Raw genomic sequence first — 24,882 nt, forward strand, 5'->3', positions numbered from 1 at the left:
GGGGACCTTTCTTGGAACCCTGCAAAAAACCCAATGGCTGTTATCTTTGTTCTGGCCATCCTCATCGTTATCCCCTCTGCATGCAGCAGACTCAAGAATTTCCTCATTGCATTTCTATGAAAAATGTCTGCCAGTCCCTGTCCCTCAAAGAATTCCCTGAATTCCCCAAATGCTCTTTCGTAGACCCTCTGTCTTTTACGACACCAAGACCTCTATTAGAGAGGCCAAATCCGGCCAACAAGTTCCCATAGTGTCTTGGGGAATTAAGACATCGCTAGATCCGCCCCTGGTAGCCATCGCTGGAACTCCTGTAGCTCAAAACAGAACAAAGCATCAGCCGCATTGTTAAATACACCTGGTACCCGTTTAGCCTGAAAGCGCATATATACTTTTAAACACAGTAACAGCAACCTCTTGAGTATCTCAGCACCCTTGGGCATGCTGCCCTCCAGCTCTTGATTGAGCAGACCACAGACATACTGGCTGACCAAAAAACTACATCTCTGCCCCTGAACTCATTGCCCCAAATACTTAATCCCACCATTATTGGAAAAAGCTCCAAAAATGTTTCTGCACAGGCTCTCCACCTTCCAGCTATCAAACCACCATTGCCAACACGATTTTTTGCCCAGGATGGCTCCAAATCCTACACGCCCTGCTGCATCCGTGAACTGGACCGAACTGGCCATTGTTCTCCATTTCCTGAAATACTTCAAAGTATCCCAAATTACCAGGTCCTGTTTTTTGCTCTTCAGACAGTCTGGTGCGGTGATGGGGTTTTTGTCAGCCCAGTGATAGACCAAGAGAAGGGTCTCCCCATAGGAATATTTCTGTGTGCAAAGTTCAGTTGTCCCAGACTCTAAACATTCAGCAACTTCAACAGTAAGGGAGTCATCTACCTGATTATATGTCCATGTAATCTTAAATACATGGGGGATGACCTGCAGAGCCGTTAAGAAGAGGCTGACTGAACATAAATCCTGTATCAGGACAAAAAAAATTAAAATAAATTATCACTGCACCCTTGGCAGCCCATTTTAAACTGCATAAACACAAAGCAGAACAATTTGAATGGACGATCCTTGAGAAAAATCGCTCTGCCTAGCACAGGGGGCAACTACTACAGCTTACTGCTGAAAAGAGAACACTGGATTTTCCGTTTGGACACTGTAAAGAACTGTCTGAACGAGGAAATCCAGTGGAATGAGTTGGTCCTAATGAAATAAATACTCTAAAATTAACCCCAACCACGCAGGTCAGACTCATACCATAAACATTGTCGTGGGCAGCTCAGCCCTATCCATTTCACCAGCATCACTTTGGTGAGTAGCAGGGATGAGCTTGGTGGCCATTATTCATCAATCCGAAAAACAAATACGGCACGCACTGGGTAATTGAGGAAACCCACCAACTATAGCTCAAGAACACGATGATCACAGGAGGGCATAGAACAGCAACATCCAATCAAATATATTGGTTGAAATACCATTGTATAAAATCCTACTGAGATGGTGTCATGTATCCAAACACCATACTTGTAGGAATAACGCCGTTTTGAGAACATTATCTTATATAATAGAATTACAGTCACCATTCAGAACTGAACATTATCCGTTCAAACAATCATAATGAATACTTCTCTTCTTAAATATCTCTTACAGAAACATCGTCCAATGAATTGTTGAAAAAACTGAGTGGGAAAACATGGTAAACCCCTTAACAAATACAATATTAGAAACACCATAAAGCTGGCCGCCGCAGAGACCAAATAATGAACAAGGACGCGCGGTGGAGTTGTATACCAAAGGAAGGGCTAGTCGCCATGGGAACCCCCCTGAAAGGTCTGCCACGCGAGATTCCTCTTTGGAGCCTCACTGTAAAGCTTGCACCGGTACAGACGCAGATCAGATAAGAACTGCAGCGTTTAAATAGACAATGAAAAAACAAACTTTGCGGACCTGACTGCTTTGCTTATAACGTCAGAAACAGCAAATGATGGCTTAGTGAATGGTTGGGCTAATGAAATAGAACTTTTTAGGACACAAACATTCCGCTCCGCGTTGTTTGGCGGAACAACGGAGCGAGCAGACTTGTGTGCCGTTAAGAAAACGCTCTAGGACAGAACATGGGACACAAGGAAAATGTGTCCTGTTAGGTTGTGATGGCACTCCAAAATACAAAAAACATAATGGGGGACCACAAGAAACGGCTTACTCGCACGTATATAAGTGACATCTTAGAAGGCAATATATGCCAAACAGACACCATGTGATACGGTGATAGAAAACTAATGAAGATGGGTTTTATGATTCCCTACAGTTCCGTGCGGACAGAACTGGATCCTTAACCAACCAGACGGAGACAGATTCACGTCATCTCCGAATAATGTTGTGCACTTATATGGACAAGGTAATTGACTAACGGGGTTAAAGCAAGTAAGGATGTGAAAAATTGGTTCCTTATAAAAGTGGAAGCCTGTGGTAGGCTAAAAAGTTACTGGGATGTGATGTGTACCTAGTATATGTGGGAGGGGGGCATAATGTATTTGAACAATAGGTTGATATCAGCAATTGTGCCTATAGCAGAAATGTGTTCCCTTGAGAAAATCCCAGCTAAAAACAGGTCATTTTCGCACTTCACTCCCTAGGTTGGGTTTTGGTGCCCCGTCATATCTGAAGGGTGGATGACTAATGGCATAAGTAATAAAGAAATTGGTCCTGAAGAAGATGACTGTAACAATCTGTCATTGAAACCGGTTGACCAGAGACTATGCAAATATCTCTAAGTCACGTGAGATACATGCTTGAGAATAATAATCATGAATGACCGGTGTTTACATGACACCAGATTGGTTTTATGTTATGTTATTGTTATGTTATTTTGCACTTATATAGCGCCTTATATACCATTGGTATGGTCTGAAGGCGCTGGTAGGTTGAACGCCCTTGGGAACCGAAGTTCAGGTCAGTAGAGAGAGTAGGGAGAGTCTACGGTGCATGTGCGCACCGGGTATGTGTGCAGCTGGTGCAGTATTCGTAGAATAGCTGCTTCTTAGCGGTAGGTGTGGTGGTTGAGGTCAGGGGTATGTGTTTGTTCTGGCAGGATTTATCCAGACCGATTGTGGCTGCGTTAGGCCTGAGGAGAACGCCTGGCTGGGGGTGTGTAACCAGCAGTGTTTACTTAGAGTGATGGGGAGTGAGCGGGAGGTGTTGGTTTGAGAACAGTTATACCGAATGGTGTCATAGTATCTTTGTGTTCTAGTTGAGTGGTGGTGTAAAGAAGAGAGTAAGCGTGGGGTGTGATATGATGGGTTACATGCTCTTTCAAACGTTCCTTGCATTCCAGACCATACTATGTATGTCGCGCGGTTCTATGCGCTCCAGTCTGTTCTATGGACTTTTATTCATTCCATGCGTCCCCGTCAGCGCTACATACTCCGGTCTGCTCGACGCACTCATGCATTCCGCGCGCTCCTGACTGCCCCCCGCATGCACTCCTGTCTGCCCCACGCATGCACTCCTGTCTGCCCCTGTATTTCGCATTCACCCACCCTACGCACTCACCTGCTCCCCGCACTCACCCGCTCCCCGCACTCGTGCTTTCCATGCATTCAACTCATCCGCTCCCGCACTCATTCGCTCGCTTCACTCATCCGCTCCCCGTGCTCAACAGTTCCTCGTACTCATCCGCTCACGGCACTCATCCGCTCACGGCACTCATCCGCTCACGGCACTCATGCTTTCCCCGCATTCAACATTAATATGCACTCATCAGCCCCTTAGAGTCATTTGTTAATACGCAGTAATCCTGTTCTATAAATTAATTTGCTCTCTGCACTCATCCGCTCACTACACTCATCCGCTCTATAACCTAACACTTAGTGTTATTCATTTTCATTGTAAATAGTTGCTAATATACAACAATAGATACTGTGGACAATATTAGGCTAAAGTATAAAAGCAGTCCATGTATCAAACAGGAAGGACATTCTTAAACGAAAGAGTGTTGCCGCTTTCTCCTTTCTTTTAAGGAAATAAGCTTTAAAAGGTAAGTCAAACACACCTTACGAAGGGTGAATAAATTACATGGCAGTATACCATTTACCGAATACTCCCACGTGAACTGCTCCACCACGTCCTTCAGTCATGGGACTGGCTCCCAGACTGTTTTTTTTAGTAAAAACACAGTTCTCATTAAGGGTAAATTTAGCCCTCTTCCTATCCTGTTAGATAGGCAGTACACCACTGCAATCTAGGGTTACAACACCACAGAGGGATAGGGTGTTCTTCAGTGAGGGTGAGGATTAGGGGACACAATAACAGTTGTTGACAAATTCTTGAATAACAATGACCTTGTACCTGTTCCTGTTTTGTGTGATAAGATGAGAATGGACCTGCAAACCTCCCCAATCTAATCTCCTTGATATGATTGGTTATTTATAATGTGCTTTATACCCAGAGGTTTCTAAGCGCGGACCAGGGGAAATCGAACCTGTGGTGCTCCTGTCGTCGTGCTTCCAAGGTGAGCACGTTGCCCCTAAGCTATCGTCCCGAAACTTAGCCACCTTGTACAGCAATATTGCTGCTTGTATCCGAGCCAACCTCCGATTTATGTGCACCGGGGGTGGAGGGGCAGGGAGGGTTGTGTATCCCTTCACCGGTATCCTAAAACCCTGTGAAAATCCTTCCACTAACAATCTTGCGTCTCGCCCTGTGAGGACCCATTTGACCAGGTCGTTAACACATCCACATGCACGGGTGAGGGTAGGCCCACCGGGGAACCCCGAGCCTCCCACTCATTTGCGCTCCTTGCTGCGCTTGATGCATTTGGCTTCCCCGTGCCGCACCATCCTGCAGAATGAGCACATGCTTGAATTTACAGATCGGCCTTGCACAAGGGGATTTGTTGCAAGCCCAACATGCCCCTTTTTTGTCCCACCTCCCCCGCCACTACCAAAGGGCTGAGCTGACCTCCCAGCTGAGAAATGTTTGCCGCCGGATGGCCGTGCTGCTGTGCAACTTGCCCACAAATCCATTGCCCTACTACCGCAATCCAATATAGGATTCCCTGCCTTAGCACTCCAAAATCTCTCATATACCAACCAGGTGCTAAATGTGCAATCATGATACATCATCAAAACCAAATGGTGGTACAACCAAAGTTTTTGATGCAGCTCAGGACATTTTTATAGCAATATGGCTGCAAGCATTGCGAACCCAGCTACCCAGTTGGCAAGAGATATTTTGACAAAGAATGTTTTCTCTTTCCCCTAACTCATATTCTCCTTACTTTCTTCTACCCTTCTATAGTCCCGCAGTGAGAATATGTCAATATATTTCTCTTTCCATATTTTTTCCTTTGTTTCCAGAGGTACATTGCAGGTGAGTTGTATTGGGGTGGAGGCTGGCCCCGCCTGTCTGTCCCTTCAGCATAGGCGGGGGCCCCACACTTGCAGCCATTGTATCTGCTGCCTTTTCTCCTACTACATTATTTTGCACAATTCCCCTCCCCCCACCCTCACCCGTGGGTTTTCACCCCTTCTTGGCTCACCTGGACCCCTGTGTAGTCCTTGCTGCGCCCGCAGAGTCGCATGCCCCTCCTGCCGACCCCAGTTGTGCCAGATTAGACACCCCCGTGGCCTGCTCACCCTGGGTGTGCTCCCCCCTCAGGTGTTGTTCCTGAAGCTAGTCAGACCTGCCAGGAGCTTCCCAGCCCTGTGGGGACCCACCCAGTCAATTCCCATAAGTCCCTCTGAGAGGGCAACCCGTCCCCCCTGCTTTAATGACCAGTGACGAGTTTCCCCAACCGAAGCCCATTTCCTCGACATTGTTCGTCCCCCAGGGGCCCAGTTGTCCTGCTGCACCATACCCTCCAAGGAGCCCCTGAAGTGCCCCCATTTATATTTCCCCTGGGCATTACCCCTGCGCTGGCTGTTACGAAATGGCTATCTGAGCCTCCTGCCCCCCCTTCCTCTGCTCTTCTCTTGCAAGCACCGGCTGCCCTGCTCCCGCTACCTGCATGGGGCAGGTGGCTCACTCTCTACCCTGCTCCTTTTTTTTGCAGGGGGAAAGCTGCTCAGGGGGCTAAAACAATGTCTCCTAGGCCCCAATTGAGGGGGCTCCGGTGAGTTTCCCCATCGTCCCCCTCCACCTGTGTCACCCCCGTTTGTTGTGTTACACTGCCATCGTGGTGGAACCCGTGTAAGAGAAATGTTGGCTGCCAAGATAGAGTCCATTCCCCCACTCCTGTATAGCAGTCCCCGTTTCCAACTTGAAGTTATTCCTTCCTCTGCTTAGTAACCCACACAATCCGCAGCACACCGTTCTTGTTCCCTTGCACACGAGTGCGCGCAATCCCCTCCCGACTGTCCACAGTTCGAAAAAGTAGCTTCCTGATTTTTGATAATGCGACCACCACTCTCAATTGCGCTCTCCCTACGTATTCTTCCTTCCACTTTTAATGGTGCCGAAAAGCAATTCAAGCCGCTCCTCCACCCGTGAACATGTTTTCCAGGCTAAACCCTGCTGCCAAGGCAACCTTTTGGGCTTACTGCACAAAAACCCAGACTCCCTTTGAAGTGGAAAAGGTTGTTTTAATGTGACAGGTCACACCTCACAAAGAAACGCTACCTTGCCTCCCTAGCCTTACAGACTAAATAACTTTTACAAATGCCAAATAAATATGCATTCCTCCACAATTAAATAATTAAAGCATTTCAAATTCCTCCCCATCTCTTGCTCCCTTCCGTCTCCTTAAAATCCTCTCAACCTTCATTCCTGCTTTCTCCCCGAGGCCACGCCCGTCCCCCAATACCTGTTCCCCCTCTTTGTACCCCCGGAGTAGCCCGTTCGTGTAAACAGCACCACCCCCTTCCTTTACCAGCTAGTACCCCATTGTGTTTCCCCCAACCCTCCTCCAAAGGGCCATGTCCCCGGCACCAGAAAAAAAACATCCCCAGGGGTGTTCTTTCTGCCCCACCTAACCTAAACTAAACTCCTGTCTATGTCCCATCTAGGTCCCCTACTTATCTTGCACAATGCTACCCCCTATTCATGTACTAGGCCATTCCCCTGAGTGTACTATAATCCCCCTGGAAAACCAGGACACTCCCTTCAACCCGCTGACATGGGCAGCAATTAGTCCCACCTAATCCCCTTATCTTCCTAAAGCACTGTTAGAACTGCATCCCATTTGAGCCCCAACAATCAGCTAATCTCCCCTCATTCCCCACCACGTTAACAATTTAATGGCCCCCATCCGATGTCCGTTGTAACTCACCACTCCTCCAAGCCCCCATCTGGAAAAGAAAATTGATAGGAGATTCTATTCGCCACTGCCACACCCCCCCCCTCCTCCCACCCCCGCATTCGTCATTCCTCATCGGCCACCCCTCCCAGACGTCTCAGCTATTACCCCTTTACTTTCTTAAACCCGCGCCTACCCCCTTTTCCTCCCTCTCTGCTAGTCCCATCCTGCTACCTGCCGATGCCGCCCCCCACCTCCTGCAAGCATTATTTCCAAAACCTCTACTCTCTCCCCCCGGAGCCAAAGCCCTCTTCCTAACCCCCAACACTTGAGCTGCCCTGCTCCGCAGTCTCCCCCCCACGCCAACCCACCCACACCGTGCACAACTCCTTACTCCCCGTCGAGAAGCACCAACAGCCCTTTCCCTACTGGTCCGCCTTACATTCAAGCATCTGAACCCCCTAATTAAATAATGCACCTTACCCAACTTCGACCTCCTTCCTCTGCCCCCCAGTACCCCTTCTGATCTCTCTTGATCAATCCTCCCGCATCTTACGTCATGTTCCCCATACTGCACATGGGGCCCTTGTGCACCCCCGTCCACGCAGACCCTCTCCCCACTCCCCCCCCCACACTGCGCCAGGGGCCAACCTGCGCCCCCGTCCATGCAGTCCAATCCAAATCCCCTGCCCTTCCATTACTTTACGCCTATTTCACCCCGTTTCCCACACTGCACCGAGGGCCCTCGTGCACCCCCGTCCATGCAGTCACATCTCATCGCTTTCCCCTCCCACTGCACCAGGGGCCACGAGCACCACCGTCCATTCAGTCCAATCCGCCTACCCTGCCCTTCCAGCACCTTACGACCATTACCATGATTCCCCACACTACACCAGGGGCCCTCGTGCACCCCTGTCCAGGCAGTCACCTCTCACCCCCCCGCACCAGGGGCCATGAGCACCCCGTCCATGCAGTCCGATCCAAATAACCTGCCCCCTCCCCGATAGCCTCTCAGCACACTTATCCTTTTGAGTGCCTCTTTATCTGCTCCTGGTTTGCGCACCAACTCTGATATGGCCCCTTTTGCCCCCCAGCCAATACTTCAAATAATCCAAGCCAAACTTGCACTTCCCTTACCCGCACCTGCCCGCTTCCTCCAGTGATCTGCGTACTGATTATCCACCCTAACGCGTGCCCTGTCCTCTCACATGTGCGAACCTGAGCCCCTCCCGCACACTCAAAGTTGCAATACCTCTTAACTTCTGACAGTCTCTCAGCATTATTTCCGTGTCGGTCTCTCCCTCTCAGTCCACCCACCTAAGCCTGCTCACCTCGTCGTGCGTCAAGCGTGAAGACCCTGTCACCACCTTCAACTCCCACCGTAAAAAGACCAACATGCCCTAGCGGCTCTTCCGTTATATCCCCCCACCCCCACGGCACTCCTATTTCCTACCTTAATGTCTGCCGACCTCGGCTTCCTCCCAATCCCTGTTCCCAGCCACTCCCTTGGGAGCTACCCGCCACTGTCCCCCATCCCACCTAGCCCAAAGACCAGTAAACTTTATTGCACCCCGCGCCCCCACCCAAAATCCCTAATGCACAAGCATGCCCTGGAAAGGATGCCCAGCCCTGTAGCAATGCTTTGTCCACTTATCTTCGACCTATGCACCGCATCCACATTCCCCCTGGATCTTGATCACCTACTTAAAACCCAAGCGAAACCCCTTTCCCCAGCCCTTTGGGCCCCCTGCCCCCCATCCCCTTTCTGGTAAATCGATGCACCAACTCTGAACCACAACTTAGTTGTTGTACGGCCCGTCCCCCCCACACCCTCCAAGACCTTGCCCTGCTCCTCCCCCATCTTCTTCTTGAAAGCATTGCGTAATCGAATGCCGACCCGCGCATCTGCTGCACTCGTGCTTAAATTTGCACATCATCCTTGTGCATTCTTCTTTATTGAAAGCCCAACATGCTGCAGAGGGCGGACCTCTGCCTCCTCCCTCCACCCCCTCCGGGGCGGGGCGACCAAGAAAGGGCTGGTAAGGCACTGGTAAGCCGCTCACTGTATGTAACGTTGGAGCTGGCCTCGTCGGCGCCATCAACTGTAGCCAGAGATCCATGTCGATCTCACCCCCCACCGCCTGGCTGTCCTCTGCCATCCTTGCCCTGAACTCCTCGTCATAACACACCCACGTGAAACCCCCAAAACTCGTGAATGCCTTCTTTATCACATCCATATATTTCAACAATGCTACGCACCTCTCTGGGAACTTCCCACAGTAAACACTTGCGTAAATAATAAAAGCTGTCCAATTTTCAATCGTAACCGGCACCTTTGGATGCGAGGCCAACTCCTCCTCCTCAGACCCCTCCATAGCTCTTATTTCCCTATTTAAGAGCTTAAAAACGTCCACAAATTCTCCTGCCCATATCTTATCCTTTGTTGCCCCCATCAAATGTGCGCCCAATGACTTCGTAATGCCCATATATGGCAACCTTTTATCCTTCGCGTTACCTTCCGCCGCCCTCTCCTCCGGGGCCTGCACTACCTCGTGTGCCACAGACTAGGCCACTTTCTCCATTTACACCTCCACCGAAGATGCCCTCCTCTCCATTTCTATGGTCCCTGCAGCCCGTAAACCCTTTTCACATGGGCCCATACCCCTTCCCTTCCCTTCCTGCACCCCACCTTGTGTCACCCCTGCGCCAAGCCGCTTGTCACTCCCCTTCCAGCTCACCTCTTTCTGCCCTGCCATCGCCTAGCCGCTGTCTAGCCTCCACTCCAACGCTCCTCATCTCCTTCCTCACTGGGCTCCTGCTGCGAGGACAAAATATATCAGCAGACTCACCTAACCAGCGCTCATGTGCTTCAGCTTCCCATCTCAAACCCCCTCTCTCTCTCTTTCGCTCCTCTCTACCCTTCATCATCCCACTGTCCCACATACTCCTCCTCCCCTTCGTCATCCCCGATGTAATACCATGGCAGCTCCTCGTGCGAGCCCGGGGCGTCCGCCCCGTCACTCTGTCTGCGTCTTCTCGGCTGGGCCGTAGAAACCCCTTCCTGGTTCTCCCTTCGCGGGTGAGGGGTCCTCTCCTCCGTGCTAGGGGCCGTGCTACGCCCTCTAGTCTGTCCTCTTACGTCTTGCGGAGGGACCCTTCTTAAAACCTTCTCCCGTCTCTTCCTCTAGAACAGCGTGGGCCGTACTGCGCCCTCCACCCAAAGTCTTCCTAGCCGGGGAGGCCGTTCTGCGCATCTCCCTATCCTCACTACTCGAAGGGGACCGCTCTCTCCTCTTCCCACCTGCACTCTTCTGCAGGTATTTTCGCCTCTGACCCCTCCGAAATGCTGCCCCTCTCTGCTCCCCGGCAACCCTATCTACACCGCCCGACTGCCCTGCTCCTATTTGTAATCTATCACCTGTGTCCTCCACCATGTCTTCTTTCCCCCAAAATCCTCCCTGACCCCACTTCTGCCTCCCTTTCTCCCCTTAACGCTCTCCTGGGAATCTCCTTCCTGCTCCTCCTGTCCCCATAATACCAAACCTCACCTCTACCTGCCGCAGGACTACATGCCACCACTGCAGCAAGAGCCCCATCCTCCACAGCTCTCTGCTGTGGCCTCCCCCCACCATCCTCCTTTCCCCCCCCCGTAACCTCACCCACCGCCCCCTCAAGCTAGGCTTCGGTAGCCCTGCTGATAATAGCCAGGGCCTCCCTCAACACCTGGGCCTCGACCAACCACTTCTTCTTTGTCCCCTGCCCCACCATCCTACTGCAGCAGCGTTACTTAAATGCGGGAACCACCCTGCTGCCCATCAAAATAAATGCTGGCCCCCCCCGAGGCAATTTCTTCCCGCGTGACCTGCCTTGCAGAGGGAACGTAACAGCTTCTTATCCGAAAACTAGCCCCCCGAGCCGAAATAGTTTGCACTGCATAGCCTGATCTCATATGAAGCTGTAGGAAACAGGTTTCCCACTCAACTGTGACACAAGGACACAGATATATGACCCTGCTTAACCTCCCTTACTGATGTTTTATTTATTTATGTATATATCAATTTTTTTTACCACGACCCACGCAAAATCTGCACAGCTAACAAACCCCCCTCTCAGCTGCTATTTATTATTATTATCTTTTTTTTTATTGCTCAACGCTGATAGGTGCCAAATGTGCTGAATGGGGGCTCTACAATGCCCACTGGCACTGCACTGATTTCTGTCAGGAGGCACCCCTGCCTTACAAGTGGCACCTCTTGTGGTGGAAAATATTCTGTAATGGAAGCTAAACACTTCCGTAGCTTGTAAACCTTTTGACATGTATGTGTGTTATGGGCTCCACACTGCCCTCTGGTGGCTGAAACACGGCACCGCACACACCTACTGGAGCAGCCTCATGAAGCAGGCTGCCTGTAATACCGCTAGCTAAGCCCTCACACCCTTCTTCCCCACACCAAACAGGCAAATTTCTCCTGAATGTTGGCCCTTTACATCGGCCGCACCGCCCCCTATCAATGCAGGACGAGCTCCTACGACCGTACGGAACTGCAGACCTACGCAGCTGAAAATCCACACCGCACCCAGATGCCGACACCCAACTGTTAGGAAAGATTTCTTAATTTTAGGTAATTTTCCTTCCATGTGGCAACCCCTAAACCTTTTGCTGTTTTCACCCTGATCTAGACTTTGCCAGAGAAGCACAGCCTTCTGCCTCACTCCTCTGGGGTTTCGCTCCATTCTTACGGGGAAACTGACATGCCCTTAAGACAGACAGTACCGGGAAACGTTTTCCGTAGTTCTTTTATCATGTTGCAGCTTTCGCGCAACATGACACAAGAGGGCACTGTAAGCTAAGTTACTGCTCTCTTGGGTCTCTTGTCACTCTACAGGTCCTAGACCCTCTCTTTGGACTAACGGTGCAAGTGAATCATGGACGGGACTGGTGGCAGTGATCGTTTCTTTGTGTTTTGAGCTCCTTTTGGCTGTTTAAGTGCGTTTCTCGCGCTTAGCTCAAAATGGTGGCCTGGCTTCCAAAATGGCCAGACTACGAGGCTCTTTGTCCTGCCCGCTGACCGTCTTGCCCCCTTCACCTTCCCCAGGTCGAACCGACCCGGGGCCTTCCTTATTTGGGCATGTACCTTCCCGCGAAAAACACAGATGCTTTCGCGGGCTTGTACAGGCCTTGTGTGAGCCTCCAGGATGTGGGCTGGGATGTCTGGTCCCAATACACATCCTGGGTGCCAGAGAGTCTAGTGTGTCTTGAATGCCTGGGACCACAGTGGTCCGTGATAGGTCCACGTATGGTGCGAGTGGTTTGTGAGCAGATCTCCCATTGGGTCCTCTCCGTTTTGGCGCGAAGGGAACTCTGGATAAGAGGAGGCTGGAAACACCACTACCATGTCGATCTCCTGAGTTCTCACGAACAAGGGATACAGGAGCCAAGTATCCTGCAACTAAGAAGCTGAAACGAGGAATCGCTGGTGACCCGCTGAAGGACTGCTCCTCTGCCCTGCTGTCGCCCTGTGAAACCATTCTGCCTCTGATTGAACGAGAAGGCCTGTACTGGTACTTCGACCCTTTGGAATAGTGGGAACAACTATTCTCGGCATATTCATCATCACCTGCACGTAAGCCTTCGGAAGCATCTCTGGGCCATCCAATGGACTGACCAGCTTACCCAGGAGTCTTGCTCTGTCACCACCGTCAAGTTGCTGCTGTATTACGAGTCCTTGACACTCTCACACGATTCGTACACTTGGCATTCCCAAGTGAGAAGTGTACATTGGGCTGAAATACACACGGCCGCTTCGTTGCCCTGCTGTGGTAACAATCTGTGCGGCTTCACTGCGTTTGGGACATCCTCAACTCTAACTTCTACCGCCGCGGAATCTACACGACGCCGAGACGTCCACTGCTCGTATCTGAACCTGCCAGCACTGAAACTGACACGGAGAAGCCTAGGTCTGCCTGCATCGGGGACCGGTGAGTAGCAACGCTAGGAACTGTTCGCCCTCCTGCAGTAGCCCGTAGCTTTTCCTCGCTGTGTTAAACAGCACACCTTTTTCGCACTTGCGTTCTGCTTCTGCCCGCAAGTGGAGGCCGCGCTTGAGTAGCGGAGATCTGTTCGCCCTCCTTTGTTCATCGCTCTGAACTGCCTGATTTCCTTGAAGAGACTCCCCTTGGCCCGTTGGCCCCAGCATGTGCAGGTACTTTTGAGCACAAGGCTCCACTCTTCGTAGGGCTCGGACTTCCTTCTAGTTAGGTGGCCTCTGAAGGCGAACTGGGTCTAACGATTACTTGCACTGCCTGTTTTCCTCCCCATCTAGGTGGTCTGCATATTTCGTGCTTCGAACTCTTTAGACCCTTCGGTAATTGTATATATATTGTATTTGATTGTGATGTGTTGGTTTACTTGAGTTTTACCGCGATTCTTTACTATGGTCAATATTACAAAGGCCTTGTAATAAATGTGTCTATATTTTTAATATAACACCTACTTGGAGTAATTTGTAAGCGTCCTTGCTTTGTGTGCTCATTGCGGACTTTCAGTCACCCTCACCCCTCTTGAGACCTAGTCTTGACCGCCGCGATCGCTACCTTGATTGGTCTGGCTTGTCCAGAAGTTACCCTGTTCCAAGAAACTAGGCTGGCCTTCTGAACCTCTGCCCCTCCAGGACAGAGTTCAGAAATCCCTCTTAACACCAACTCACTCGTTCTCAGCGAATGCCGGGTCCGTGCAGAGGCTCTAGACAAGGTAAGGGGGGGGGGGTGCTTTATCTACAGCCCTATGCCCATAACAATATATAATTCCCTAAATCCCCACCCACTAAACCCACTGAAATGTATAATCCACCAACTCCCTACCTCACCGACGCTAACTGTCCGGACCTACGCAGGGAAGGTTTGGGAGCACCGACGCAAGACAAACGTCCGTCCCAACTGTCGCTTGCTCCCAAACCTTCCCTGCCCCCTTTTATACCCATAGAGGCACTCTGCACGCCGGCCAACTCGATGGCCTGTGCAGCGCCCAAAAATACCCTGTGGGGGGGGGAACGCTTCGGGGCCCCCCCTTCTATTACACAATCAGTGTTGCCTCCCGAGTTGTTACAAATCCAGGCAGGTGCAGCAGTGACATACCAGAAGGCTGCGGCAGAGAGTAACTATACTTTCCTCATCCGCTAGGAGCTCTATATGAGCCCCAGATTGGCGATGCCCGCCCTGCAGGGCCTATAGCCTGTGAAACCACCCTCTGGCTGCCCCCCCCCCACTGGGGGTCTGCTTACAAACTACATCCCCCTGGTCCGTCCACTCTGGCCGCCCTCGCCCCCCAGATCTGGAAACCCTGTTAGGCGTGTTTTTGCCTTTGTTAACATCGCTGTTTGTGTGTTACAATCAATGCTATCGGTTCTATTACGCTGGGATGATTACGCCCGTTAGAACTCAGCAGACTTATCCTCTCGCCTGTGCGCGCCCACTCCTTGTGCCAGCAGGTTTGTCTGCTGTTCAGGATGTCCCCATCTGTGCATGCTGTCGGGGCCTCCCCTCCCATTCCTGGCCCCAAATGCTCCCCCACCCAAGCTCCTCACCAACCATCTTGTTTTGTCCCCGGTGTATGGAATGCCATCCGCAAGGGTACAAAACCCCTAGGTTTTGGGATTTGTATTGATAAAATGATGTGTGCAATTCAGTTTCTGAAAGGGAGGTTTGCTAATCAGACCCCTTTTCACAAATGCTCCGTGCTAAAATTATAGTACAATCATATGCCTTTGCAGAGACAGTCTCTTGACACCCCCAGCACCAGCCCTGTTATCAACTCCCCTGCCCTTCCCCGCAGACATAGCATGCCCTTGTCCAACGTTACTAAGAGGCAAAGAGATATCTGCCAGGATGTGCGATCGCTGCCGGATTAGTAGTAGTGTCTAGCAGAGTAGGCCCTTTTGTCATTACTCATCCCTGGTGTACTCCTGCAGAGCAGTAGTCATTTCATCACACCCATAAGCCTGTCCCCTTAGCTGTGGCATGCTTTTCCCGGATACAGGTGAACAGAAACTGGCAACCCTGTAACTCGGACATGCTGTGTCATGAATACGATGGCCCATTAGGAAGCAGGTGTATTCCAACTGGCGAATCACCCGGTACAATACTACCACATGGATCTTGCATCAATTTTGCCCCAATACATAGGGGTGTTGCTCTAAGAGTTGGCACAATTTGGTATATGCTCATGAAGAATTTAAAAAAAAAAAATTGCGAGGTGGCAATACTCAGACGGTGTCCAGTCAACTCGTTCATTTGTCTGGTCGACCAATTTTTTTTCGACGAAATGTCTGGCAACCACTCAGACTACTTACTAGTTTGTGTTACTCCAAGTCCTACTCCTTCCTGAATCCATTCTCCTCCTCCACCTGCGGCGTAAAGTTTCTTCTCGGCTATTGCAAAAAGCAGGCCAGTGGGCACAGTCTGGTGTCTGAATAGCCTCAGTGCCGGGACTACATATGTACCTTACATTTAAGGGACAGCGTGGTTTCCCACTTCTCCTATATGGCCTACTCTACGTGTAAGGGCTGTGACGAAAACGAGTAATAAAGTCCATCAGCGAGCAACAAAAGCATTAGAACATCACGAAAGTCGGCAATCAGCAAATGACGGTTTGGCGCGAGGATTAAATGAACCTGAAAGACAATGATGAGCGTTAGGACCCAATCCCAATTTCCCCAGTTTCAGCGGAGTCTCATTATGCCCTCTGAGGGGTTTGGGGTGCGAGAGTATAAACGGGACTGTAGATGGCCAGCAACACTACTGGAGAATTAAGAAAAACCGCCCGAGCAGCTCCAAAGCAATTCATGACAGAGGCCAGTTCCAAGATATAAGGGAAATGTCCCTCGGGCCTTTTGCTTAAGAAAAGCGCACACAGCGCAAGGAACCCGGCCATACCCTGCATAACTTCCCCATGTCATCATGGATCTTGTGATGGCTACGTCAAAAATGGCACACGATGGCCCAGAGACCCAGCGTCACATGATACAAAAGAGAAAGTGTAATCACCTTTTCGATTCGTTGCTTAAAATCAGCCAAAAAAATAGAAGCGCATAATTGGGTAGAACATAGAAATACGCACTCGATTAAAGTAGAAAAAATTACATTCACCCTTCTTCTGACGCACAGTGCCAACTAACCGAGCAGTACGGAGCAGCACATGGTGGGCATTGTTTGGCTATTTTCCGCCAACTGACTGGCCATGACAACCCCTTTGTCCATTCTCACCAACTACTTCCCACAAACACACAGCCCTAGGATCTCAGAGCTTGCTGTATCATGCAGTAATCTCAAACTTCGTGGTGTGTGGGGGCTGCCAGTGTTATTTCTAAGCAGTCTTCTGAGAGTTAGTGGGCTAAATTGCTGCTATGAAGGAGTTCCCGGTGCAATAAAAAGTTCTTAACCAAGTGTGCTTTCAACCACTTGATTTAACAGCAAAAAAGTAGGCCCTGGCATATGTTACTTAAAACAGAAGACCAGATAAAACAAGCACTGTCAAAGCAAACACTCTTGGCTTGTGTATAGGTATTAGGCACTTGCCAGGCCCGGTGAAATGCCCAAGTAGTCGCACTATTGTCCATATGTTGCACATCTGATGGCCAGGTATGCCTGGCAAATGCCCTCTGATTCCCACAGACAAGAAAACAGTTGGCTTTGCCCATGTTACTCTGCTTTTATACTGCGCCAAACCACCACCGAACACCCGACCCTTGTCCGTGGAGTGTGTGTGCCCACCCATCCATGCTTACTTTATTTCCATACTGCAAGGGCAGCTTGGGACGCTAGCATTGTAAATGGGGGGCGGGAGGGGGGCACTGCTGCCACCCAAATACGTAGGGAAAATAAATGACTGAACAAGCTACTCACACCTGACATGGTACAACTTGAGAAGTCACTTTAGTGGTGTTCTGTTGATTTATTTTTGCATTCATTCAAATTGTAATCCATTGGGCCTTTGGCCGCTGTAAGCTCGAGAAGGCTAACCCGGTTTTCAACAGCGCTCCCTGGTTCTTTTCCACCTTAGGCCTGCCTTTCAACATCCCGGGGTAACAGCTCACGTGTTAAGCACTCGCCTCTGACCCCGGAACCAGTCTGCAAAATTCTAATCCCGACGGAGCCGACTCAGCCCGTCATCCTTCCAAGATTCATTAAAAGGAATGCCATTAAACTGGATCATAAGAACAACTATTACAGCAATTAGATACAGTGGTATTCAAACGTTTTTACACCGAGACCCCCCTGGAGCAAAAATACTGTTTCTGGTCCCCTTCACCGGGGGGAGGGGGTGCACTGACCACAGGTGGCCCAAAAGATGTCCAGGAAGGCTCAAACATAAGCAGCGTGTCTACTGATTATGTTTTCCAATAAAAGCAGTCACTTTAAGATGACTATTTTTAATGTGAGAATGAGTAATCACTTAGGCTCCCCTGATCATCTTTCAGCAACCCCCCATGGGGGCCAGTCCCCCAGTTTGAAAACCACTGATTTAGAAGCATGACGTGCTATACAGAAACCGGATGTTGGTTTTCCGATTGAAGTGCCAAGCCACTTGAATAGCTCTGCCAGTGTACCTCCATTTTGACCCGTAGCACCCTGCCAATAGTGTGGCCCATAAACAAATTACCTCAATCCTGCTGTTCCAGTAGAAGGAACCAAGCACAGACAGACCTACCAAGACACCCCAAGTATGATATGCGAAATCCCGGCTATGCCCCTAGCGAGGAGTGCACACCGCACTGCCAATGCACACAAGACCAGACCTGCAGCACTCCTGGGGCCTGCACACAGACATCATTACCGGTGAAATTCAGTTTCAGAGCTCACGTTGCCTTTATTTAAGAGGTCGAAGTGAGCCGGAACTGAATCACACTTCTATTCTGCAACCAGGACACATTTCCGGAACGGTTCCTTTTGTAGTTGAAGTATACATATTCATCTTTGGAACCAATCATTCAATTAGGATCTTGCAGAGCAGGTAAGCAGTAAAACAATGCCCAAGGCCTTGTAAAGTGTCGCTTACGAGCTCCTGCATGCGTGTGCAGAGGCTGTAGAGGGAGCTGAAAGGAGGGCAATGTTTGCAAAGTATGCTGTACAGGTGCAGAAGCACATGCCCATCACCTTACCCTCATTTCTAACAGCACCTCACAGGGCCTGTAGAGAGGGAAAGGCGCCAATATGACAAAAGCATTATGCTGCTTTAAACTTTCAGAACGTTCCCCTCCTCTTGAGAATACATAGGTCCTCCAGTCTACGAATTCTTTACATTTGTACTATACATTGAAATAGTGTGGTACAATATAACATTTTATTAATGTTGACAACAAATGAAAAATCCAAACCGCCACATTCTCAAACCAGTTGCATCTAAATTCAAATAGTTTTAGAACTGAAGAGAAAAAAAATGTAAACAGTTTACCAAGTCCCTTTCATTTGCCCAGCTATCCAACTCACCGTCGAACCCCAAAACATTTTGTTCCAGGTACCGTTTCTCCTCTGCCAGGATCTGAGCTCTACTACTTTTTTAATTAAACTTCTATGGCCCCTTCATATCAAGGACTAGTAGATAATTCGGCCCGTTTTTTATTTTGGGGCATGGAGGTTTACTATTTATTTAAATGCAGAACTACAAGTCCCAGGAAGCAAAGCAAAGTCAGACGAAGATACGCTTCTCACATCTCCCAAACAGAAGCATTGATTGATATGTTATATATAATGTGCCTATACACAAATGTTTCAAGGCGCAACCAGGCAAGGGATGGGAAACAATAGAGGACAAGACAAACAATCTTACTAGGCCTAGTATCATTTAGATCATGCAAGTGTGCAGACAAGAAGTAAAAAGGAGAGGGTACAGGAAAAGTGCACCCAGAGCAGCAGGGCCCCGAGTTAAGTGCAAGGAAGGCTGGGACTCCAGGGGAATTCCCCCCCGCCCACCCAGTAGTGCAAGGGGAGGCCAGGTGGCACAGCAGGAAGGCCAGCAGGCAAGTGCAGGGGGACTGGTGTCCTTTAAGACTCAGGGGAATACCAAGCAGCCAGTCAGCAGAACAGTTCTGGAGGAAGGGAAGGTTAGCAGGATAGAGGAAGACAGAAAGAAAAAGGAGAAACGGAAGGTCATGAGGAGCTTCTGGAATTTAAGGAGCTCCATCTCAAGGTGGAGAGAGGCAGGGAGGCTGTTCCAGAGGGAGGCACATGCAGAGGAGAGAGATCTACCCCCAATCTCTGATTGGAAAGCAAATCACCTGCAGTGAATTAGAAGTAGATGAGTGGAGGGCTCTAGTAGGAAGGTACTTAGAAGAGAGAGTTGGAGTTAGCGAGGGCCTCAGCCCCAGAAAGCCTTGAGGATGATACAGGGGGTCTTATACTTGATCCTTGCAGCCACTGGAAGCCAGTGGATCAATTTCATCGCCGCAGAGATGCAGTCCCTGGGCTCGAAGGCCAAGGATAAGTCTTGCTGTCCTGTTCTGGATGAATTGTAGAGGGTTAAGAGTAGAGTTAGGCAGATTGAGAAAGAGGCTGTTGCAATAGTCCAGCCCAGAGAGAACCAGGGCTCTGGAGATAGTGAGCTTCTGGGGGTAGGTGAGAATACCTCTAAGGAGCTGCAGCTGGAAATGGGCCTTTCTGGCAAGGACCGTGATGCGTGGAGATAAGGTGAGAGTGGAGTTGATGATGACACCAATTTCTTTTTCCTCACAAGAGTGCAAGGGCAGAGGGCCCAGGGAGGCTGCCCAGAGTGAGAGAGGAAAAGCAGGAGCAGCGGTCCCAATGAGAAGGATCCCAGTCTTACTGGCATTAAGGCACAGATTATTAGAGGCGCAGCATGCCCGAATAGCGGATAGACAGTTAGGGATGAGCGAGGAGGAGGCCGAGACTAGCCTGAAAGAGAGCTGCGTGTCATATGTGTAACACAAAGTTAGAGGAAAGGTATCAGGAGGGCCAAAGGTGCCAGGTAGACATTGAAAAGCGAGGGAGACAGGATAGAGCCCTGGGGAACACCGCATGTGGAGAGAGAAGAAGGACCCAAGTTGATCCTGGGATGGTCGGTCCAAGAGGAAATAAGACAGCCATGCCAGAGCCTGATCCGTGATGCACAGGGTATTGCGGAGATGAGTGATCAGGATGTTGTGGTTCACTGTGTCCAAAGCAGAAGACAGGTCGAGCAGAACGAGGACACAGGGAGAGCTAAAGTCAATGTCAGAGAGAAGATCTTCACACGTATTGAGAAGAGCAGTTTCCATGCCTCTGGCTGCTCTGAAGCCAGACTGATGGTCATGGAGACAACCAACAGCTTCAGTGCAGAGGGTTAGCTGTAAGATAGCCAACTTCTCCAGGAGTTTGCCCAGGAAAGTAGTGATAGTGATCGGGCGATAGTTTGCTGGAATGAAGAGGTCAGCAGAAGGCTTTTTTTGAAGGAGGTGCACAAGGGAGTGCTTGAGAGGAGAGGGGAAAACCCCAGTGGCGAAAGAGTGATTGCAGAAATTGGCCAAGGCTGGAGCGAGAGAACCAATGTTGTCCTAAATGGTTTTAGAGGGGGAGGGAGTCAACTGTTGGATGAGACATTCATAGACCGGACTTGTCTGGAAACATCATCAGGTGTGACAGGAGAGAAGGAGGGGGTGGAGGGGTGGCCAAGTAGGGCCTGAGAGAGGGGGGAGTACGAGAGGGGAGAAGAGACAGAGAGTGCAGACAAGATTTACTGGGTTTTAGTGGTGAAATGAGAGGCCAGTGCCGTGCAGAGGCGTAGAAGAGGAAAATACTGCAGTAGTATTGGCCAGCTCCTTGCAGATTTTCAATAGCTCAGATTTGTGGTTAGAGGCCGCAGAGATGCAGGCTTGAATATGGACCCTCTTTTTATAGAAGATGGAGAGTCTGTATTGCCTTTGGAGTAGGTGGCAGGCTAGTTTGTCAGAGGGTACACCCAAAGCTTCCCTTTTCCGTTTCAGTGCCCTGCACTTGAGTTTCAGAGTGGCCAGATTACAGTCGTACCAAGAGTTGCGCTTTTTGGCAGGCAAACTTCATGCAGATCCTCATGACAGGGGCAAGGATGTCCAGAGTGTTAGAGATGGAAAGGTGAAGGTTGGAAAGGGCTGTGTCAGGATGGGAGTCAGCCGCAGGAGTAGGTGGTGGAGAGAAAGTGTAGGCAAAGGCAGCCACTGACACTCGCTTCATAGGTCGAATGACCACAAAGGAAGGTGGCAGCAGTGGTCCAAGTGTAAAAAAAAATAAATACAAAAAATATAAAATAAAACATTGTAGAATGCCGTTCCTCTGCCCCCCTTTTAAGCCCACCCCTTTTTCTGCTCCCTTCAGTCCCCCATATAGTCATTCCCCCCCATCCCCTCAATTCAAACCCCCTACCTGGGTCCTTCCTTTACTTCCCTCCAATTCAGAAAGCTGCGATTTACAAAAAGTGTCTCGCAAGACTAAAGAAAACATGGTGAAAGAATATACATTTAAATGACCACCACTAGTGTGTCATTGGCCCCACAGCATGCAGCCCATTTAGAGAGGAAGATGGTAACCTGGCCAGGTGGCCCGTAGAAGGTCACCACGGTCAGAGAGAAGCCAGGAGAGATAGAGAGCCTGCAGACCAGGTATTCAAAGGAGGAGTAGGTATCATGGAAGCAGGAATCCATTCAGGAAAGATAGCGCCACTCCGCCTCCGTGCCTGGGATTAGAGAGGATCTTGTAGCCCCCAGGGAGGAGCATGACAAAACTCGTGACAGAGCTGGCCTTAAACCATGTCTCGGTAAGAGCGAGTACATCTAGGTCCAGGAGTTCAAAGAGGTGGCAGATGTCAGAGGAGTGTTTGACAGCAGACCGAGAGTAGCAATGTGTAGCAGGTTGCCACTTTTAAAAGACATCCGTGGAGGGGTCCAGGGAAGAGAGGAACCCATCGGAAGTGGCAGAGGAGCCTGAGAGGTAAAGGGAGGAGGATGCAGAGGAGCCAAAGAGGTAGTGGATGACAAGGGAGTCAGAGCAGTGGAGGCCGAGGGAGGCATTGAGACCCATACACAGCTTTGCCAAGTACCTAAATTGCAGTTTTTGAAAAACACATTTTTTTTAAAAACAAAAAAATACTCAAGGGGCCAGTTTCTCAACACTTTTTTTGATTCAAGAAATGAAATGCTCAAGCACATCCAACCCAAAAAGGACATCTGAATGGGCGCTTCTTATATGCGCCCATTCAGATGTCCTCTTTCACCCCTTTGCGCAAATCAGGGGTCATTTCTACGCATTTAAAAGCACATCCCAAATTGACAAAAACAAGATGCACTTTTAGATGTGCAGAAATTGTAGGTAACCCTATGCGCCCACTTTGAATAGGTGCATTGCATGACAGGGTCTTTACTGACCCCACTGACTCATGCAATACTTTTAAAATTTGTTTTAAGTGTGACAGCTGCTGTCTCACTTGCATTGCTGTTCCCCAAATGAGAGAGAAATGTGTTTTTTTGGGTGGCATTTTACAGTGACAGGAACCCTTAAAGGACCCGTCACGGTGAAATGCACGGGGAGCCTCTAGACCATTATCTTGAGAGCGCTTCCAACACAAACGTATTCAAGGCGGCTGGCCAGCGCATCATTTGCACTACAGCTCAGCCCCGTAGAAATGTGCAAGTCACCTTTGAGAATAAGGTGACCTGCTAATTTCCAAAAATGGGTTATATAAAAATAGCACATCCTCTGCTCTAATTTTAGATGCCACATTTTTTGAGGATCTGGGTCAAAATCTAGTTTTCAAAAATTATAAAATGGTCACAATATGAGAGGGGAAAGTGATGGGTGAGCTGTGGAGTGGTAGGCAAGAAAGCAGAGGGAGGTCAGAGGAAGGCCAGTGGATCAGAGGCAAAAGCGGTGGGCAAGAGAGCAGACAGGATGCAGTGGGTTGTTGAGCCAGTAATCAGTGAGGGAGCCGAGTTACATAAAGTGACGGGAGCGTGGGCTATGGGGTAGCACTGGGCATAAAAAGAGGGGTTGGCCCAGAAAAAGGCAGTATGCGGCAGATTGGTAGAAAGGATGAGGGAAGAGTGCAATAGATTGGGAGTAGCACGAAAGAATGAAGGACTGTATACTGCAGGAGGAATTGGGGAGCATAATGTGAAAGTATGATTTGTAGTTTGGCAGGGACCAGGGAGCGCAAATTGTGACTTGGCAGTGTGACAGAGCATGCGAGTATGCGTATGAAAGAGAGAGAGGTTCGAAAATACAAGTTGTGATGGGGGATTGGTGAAACGTGCGAGGTGTGTTGGTGAGAGAGATGTGTGGGTGTTTGGAGAACATAGAAGGGGAATATTTTCAGCATTACAACTGATAATGATCAATACCGTTAATATTAAATAGGCATGCACATTAAACCAGTAAATATAGCCAAAACACTGTTCTGCCAAGCCAGAGACATCTAGGACTCTTATCCAGCAGAGACCCATGCAAAGCTCTGCTAATTTCCCTCGGTCCTGAACTACAACATCTGACTGCACATGGACGAAACATAACATGGAGTCCAAACGGTTCCTTGTCACGTCTACTGAATCACTTCGTTTCTTTGAATTCTAGTAGCAGGTCGGCGTAGTTTAGCCCATTTTACAGCTCCTCCGGTTATAAACGCAACTAGGACCAGAACGTTCACGGACCGGACGAGCGCTCCACTTCCTAAAGGTGAAAACAATACCAATTAAAACCAAGGCTTTCTGGAAAGAAAAAAAAAAGGACGATCCGGTCCTTGTTTATTAGAGGGCGAGAACCTGTATGTCTCTTAAGGGGAAACCAAGGCTGTCCCAAAGACAATGAATGTGTAAAAGGCGCAGCGTGCAGAAATTGCGCTCGTGGTGGAAAACACTCGAATATCACATGCAGTTTGTAGAGTGGAACTTTAAAAAAGGCAGTGTCAATATTGGCGAGGCTTTTGCGCTTCATTACACTCCTCCTGGCACAACCTAAAAAAAAACAAGCATGCAAGCACTGCCCTCTGTCTCAAATGCATCGCGAGAACCACACAACGTGGAGTCCACACATAAAACAATGAAAACAAAACATGTATTTGTTATGTTAAAAACGACTGACCCGTTTTTCTCGTGGAAAGTCTCCCTCTTCTTTCTCACTCCCCAAGAGCGCACAAAGTCTTTGGCACCAAAGGCATAGATCCGAGTGGGGGAGGGTGGGCTCAGAACGCAGTCTTTGGAAACACTGGTGTACGGAGGTTGCTGTTGCGGAGCCTTGAAGTGCCGGTGCCACTCCTCCTGTTCCGGGTTCCTGTAGCTGCAGGAGGTGGGGCTGTGGTGGGAGGAGAGAATCACATGAAGGCCGGGCGTGTGCCTTTACTAGTGTTATAAGAACATTCACGCCCGCGGGCTTCGGAAAATACCCAAGTACCGAAATGTGTGTTCCAAATGTGATTGGAGGGTAAACATTTGTTTCAGGTTGTCTCCAGCCATGTGGGGATTTCCTTCAGTGAGGTGCATTCTGCTTTTTGCAGCCCTGCGTTGTACTGGATATTGCACGTTGTGGTAACGGGCGGTAAGTTGTGGGAGAAGAGGTAGTACCCGCAAATAGGGCTGAAATAATGGCTGTCCATAACATTCGGTATTTTCTCAATTGTATTTACTT

The 24,882-nt window shown here is 49.6% G+C and overlaps 1 protein-coding gene across 3 annotated transcripts in view; it reads right to left on the reverse strand.

Annotated features, from left to right (window-relative positions):
- LOC138567341 (ras-related protein Rab-7a-like) overlaps positions 1–24,573 on the reverse strand; it is a 460,095-nt gene extending 435,522 nt beyond the window's left edge. Inside the window, exon 1 of one of the 3 annotated variants that reach the window (XM_069645442.1) lies at positions 24,340–24,573. The gene's annotated coding sequence lies outside the window, so the exon portion shown is untranslated. The remainder of the gene's footprint in view (positions 1–24,339) is intronic. The other 2 variants (XM_069645443.1, XM_069645444.1) reach the window with 2 other exon arrangements.
- Between the last annotated feature and the right edge of the window lie 309 nt (positions 24,574–24,882).

The sequence above is a fragment of the Ambystoma mexicanum genome, chromosome 2p (genome assembly GCF_040938575.1).
Source record: "Ambystoma mexicanum isolate Mex_15411 chromosome 2p, UKY_AmexF1_1, whole genome shotgun sequence".
NCBI lineage: Eukaryota > Metazoa > Chordata > Amphibia > Caudata > Ambystomatidae > Ambystoma > Ambystoma mexicanum.